Raw genomic sequence first — 5,004 nt, forward strand, 5'->3', positions numbered from 1 at the left:
CACACACACACACACACACACACACAGACACACGCCGCACATAGTTTTTCACTCAAGAGTGAGTCTCCTGTACGTTTGTCCTTTTAAACTCACAAACTTCATTTGAACCGCAGTGCTGTCTCCAGACACATCCCGCTCCGAGTTGGGAATCTGTGCCATGTTTTCTGAGGTCCTGACCCCAACCAACCGCCACAGAGGAAACCCCCGTTCAACATCTGGACTGTGCAACAACACACACACGCACGCACGCACAAACACACACACACTCGCTACCAGGGACGTGCAGATTGTTAAAGAGGCAGGGGCTGAAATTTCCAAAAGGGCCTTTTGGTGAAAATATCAAAAATAGCAGACCTCCAAGCTCACAACGCGTCTGCTATTTTTGGTGCTTGATACCGCGCTGAACTAAGCATACTCGAGTCAATACTGGAGATGTGGTCGTAACGGCATGGATTTCTACACAGAGAGGGCAATTCTTTCAACAAAAGATGCCACATTCAAGTTCAGGATGGTTTGGACAAGGCAATTCTCTTGAATGCTGCCTTCAGGTATGGCAGGGAAAGGGGGCATTTCTTTCACCATAGTAAAAACTGCATTCATGGTCTCGAGAGGGCACTTTTTTACAGACGGATAAAAGGGCAGGGGCTCGGGCCCCCTTTGATGTCTATGTGTGCACGTGCCTGCTCGCTACACAGTAATGTCCTTTGTGTTAATTGTTCCTCTCGGAGTTAAATGAACTCTGCAGCCAGGGACGTGCAGAGAATGTTAGAGAGGCAGGGGCTGAACTAACTAAAAGGGCCTTTTGGTGAAAATATTGAAAATAGCAGACCTCCAAGCACACACACACACACACTGCGATGCGTTGTGATCTTGGAGGTCGGCTATTTTCAGTACTTGATACCACACTAAACTAAGCATAAAAAAGGCAATGCTTTTGAATGCTGCCTTCGGGTATGGCATGGAAAGAGGGGCATTTGCATTTCTTTCACCTTTGTAAATGGTCTTTTTACAGACGGGCAGGGGCTCAAGCCCCCTTTCATGTCTATGTGTGCACGTGCCTGCGTGCGTGCAGCTGCAGGCCCAAGGCGAAGTAAAACACAAAATGTCACTCAGGATGGGTGGAAAGGTTAGTGGGGAAGCCAGGAGCTGATGATGTTAATTTGTTCCCCGGGGTTCGGCCAGGGGAGTAGAGAGCGCACGGGAATAATGACGCGGCTTTCTCCAACTTCTCAATCAGTCCACGGCGATCGACGAAACAAAACCTAGACCAGGGGTCTTCAACAGGGGGGGTTAGAGTTACTACAGGGGGTCATCCAAATCTTTGAGTGATATAAAACGTTTTTTTTCTACTTTTTTTATATTAACTCTCCCACCGCTTTGAACGTTCACGTTCGCCCGATTGCGCAAGACCTCTCCGCCAATACGGCGCTCGTTCGGTTCGTTCGTCTGATGACTGTAAGCTGATGAGGGGTCGCGCGGCCGTCTACTGTAAACACATTTTCCGCGGTGATGGTGTAAAAAATCCATAATGCGTTAGATCAACGGAGAACAATTCACTTCCTTGTTGATTTCCTCTGGCTGTAAGGCTCTGGGGCCAGTGACTGGTCTTCTTCTTCTTCAACACATAACAGGCAAATTCACATTCATTCTCGCATGACGCCGCCCTCTGCTGCCTGGCAGACCAAAGTGCACTATTGCACAACCCAAAAAAATAAAAATAAATAAATGTCTGTCTGTCTATCTACTATAACGTCGCAAAGGTAAGCCGCTTTTTGATGGCACCAGACCCAATAAATAAATAAATAATCTGGCAGTGGGAAAGTTAACCACTTGAACCCTAGTGTCCATATTCTGAGAACTTTAGCCAAAAATAGCCGATCTACAAGCTCACATCAGCTCACAACGCCAAAGAGGTTTGGTGCAGAGGGGAAAAAGAGCAGACTAAGTACAGAGTGAAAGGTCAAGTTTATTACGTGTGGACGGTTCAAGTGGTTAAATATCTGAAAACACAAATTGACATGAATCCAAAATACATTGATGATTGTGCTGTCAAACAATGAAACTATATGGAATCTATGACAAGGTGGTCCCTGCTTCATCTCTCTCTCAACTAAGGGGTCCTTGGCCTGAAAACGTTGAAGACCCCTGATCTAGACAAAAAGACACTTCGTACATCGGACAGTTTACGGCGAGAGCGAGCTGCGTTTTACCTACGGAGATTGTTATCTAAAATGACACGGATGCTATATCCCGGTTTGAACGGGTTAAATAATTAATTGTTTAATTTGTCCGACCCACAAGGGACGACGCAGTATACAGTGTGAAAACATTGCTATAGGGGGACTGTATTAGTATGTATGTACTATGCATTATTGTAATTGGTCGTTTATGCCGACGGTTCATTTAGAAAGTATCAGCACACGGAATATCAAATATGCATGGACAGTTTATTTCTCGTGTTTATTGCATGGCCCACGAGGATTTGTCATTTCCCCTCCAGTGTGATTTAAAAATACATATATCGTCGTTGTCGGGTGGAAACCTCGTATCTCCGAGTTTCAAATTTGTATGTTCTTCCGCAAAGTAAAGCCCTGCTTCATCATACAAGGCCGTCGCACAAAAGTAGTGAAAACAGCAGATCTACAAGCACACAACGCCTCGCGGTGTGAGGCGTTGTGTGCTTGTAGACCGGCTGTTTTCACTAGTTTAAATCGTTTTTAAAATGATAAATGCAAAACCAACGGTTTTGGACATACAAGGTTTCAACCCGACAACGACGATATATATATATATATATATATATATAGTTTTTCCACAATTCATTGGTTATTTTCTCTTTGAGATGAAGGTTACACAAAGTGCAGTCAGATATTATTGCGTTTTCACAGACATTATTTAGACCGTATTTTGTATGTTGTATCAAATTATATAACAGCAGCGGTTATGTAAATGGGTTCGTAGTGAGCATTTATCGTATATATACATACACACCGGTAATTTGTCAAAATGAACAACAGGGCATCTCATTTATTTTCCATGGGTGTCCTATTGGGAGCTGTGTGTGTGTGTGTGTGTGTGTGTGTGTGTGTGTGTGTGTGTGTGTGTGTGTGTGCGCGTGTGCGTGTGTGTGTGTGTGTGTGTGTGCAGGGGTGTCACACCAAATTAAGGGCCCTGGGTACAAGGATTCACTGCGTTATTTTGTGCTTTAACTGTTGAAAAATAGCAAATCTACAAGCTCGCAGTGTGGCACTTGTAGATCTGCTATTTTTGAAAAAAACGTGAACATTTGTGCAAGTCTTTGATGTTTCTATGTCAGTGGTGCTCAAACCTTTTCACGTGAAGGACCCCCAAAATGATATGTATTTGGCCACGGACCCCCATCTCAAAATATTTAGTTCCAGGGACCCCCCAGAAGCAAAATTTGAGTTACAAATTTTCGCTTAAAAAATACATCATATTCAAAGATTTGCACACGTTTTCACGACTTTTCAAAAATATCAGATCTACAAGCTGGCAGCCGCGCTGCGAGCTTGTAGATCTGATATTTTTCAATAGCTAAAGTATAGAATAATTCCAGGCCCCTCCACCTTGGGCCCTAGTAACTCAGTCCCACTTTTCCCCCGCTTGTGACGCCCCTGTGTGTGTGTGTGTGTATCCTGGTGGTCCCGTCCAGACTGTGTGTCTGACTTTCACCGCGTGTCTCTCTCTCTCTCTCTCTCTCTCTCTCTCTCTCTCTCTCTCTCTCTCTCTCTCTCTCTCTCCTCCTCATCCCAGCGAGGTGACCTCGCGGTGGTATCGCCAGCACAGCAGTCACATTGTGCTTCAATGCAGACAGATTGCTTATAATAACCGTTGGGGACCTTTCATTTTTCCTTGTCAGCGGTTTGCGGGGATAATTTTGGCACACTTTAAGGATCCAACTCCCCTAATAAGAGGATAAAAATAAACAAGCCCAGTTAGTTGGGGGGCACTATATCGGGATGGCTTAATCCTGTTTACAACAAGTCTGAACGCACTCCGGCCAATAATAAGTCAGACCCCCGGCCAACGCGGTTACGTGTGGCGATTTTCACTATTTCTAAAACAAGAAATGACTTGAGTGCAAGGCTTTTAGAGGGCCAGGGATTGCTAAACGGATGAAACGTCATTCTCGAAATGTCATTACGAAAGACCTACGGGGCAAAAATGCACAGTCAATTCATGTACCGTACCAAATATTAGGCACCGTACAAGTGCAGTTATTTTGGGACCATTGACCATTTTGACGACTAATTGCATTACGAGTCTATTTTCATTTGCTATATAAGCTGTTTAAAAACACGTTTCAAATTCCGCAGATGTGGGGCATATCGATTCCTTCAGTGAAATGTGTTTAGGTCCTTCACAGTGTGTTGAAAACGGGCCGACATTTGTCAGTCTTGTAGTTATATTAAGGCGCATTGCAATTTTTAGATCTGCTATTTTTGAAAAAATCTTGAAAAAGTCTTTGAATATTTCAAATCCTTCTAAGGTTTTTTGAAAAACCCATGCATGTTTCTATGTCAGTAGTGCTAAAAACTTTTCATGTGAAGGACCCCCAAAACGATATGTATTTTGACACGGACCTCCATCTCAAAATATAGTTCCGGGGTCTCCCCCAGAAGCTAAATTTGAGTTACAAATGTTTGCTTAAAAAATAAATATATTCAAAGATTTGCACACATTTTCACAACTTTTCAAAAATAGCAGATCTACAAGCTCGCAGCGTGGCACCGAGTGCCGCGCTGTGAGCTTATAGATCTGCTATTTTTCAATAGCTAAAGTATCAAATAATTAAGGCCCCTCCACCTTGGGCCCTGGTAACTCAGTCCCACTTTCCCCCCCTTGTGACGCCCCTGGACTTGGGAAGTTAATTAATTGAGTCAATTGTTGTTCAAAACTACTGTTAGATGTTTGCGTAAAGATTAATTCATGGAGCATGGATAAGGTTTGCTTATGAAGAGTCTAAAGCGGAGAGGAAGGAAA

The sequence above is a fragment of the Nannobrachium achirus genome (genome assembly GCF_963921795.1).
Source record: "Nannobrachium achirus genome assembly, chromosome: 20".
Taxonomy (NCBI): domain Eukaryota; kingdom Metazoa; phylum Chordata; class Actinopteri; order Myctophiformes; family Myctophidae; genus Nannobrachium; species Nannobrachium achirus.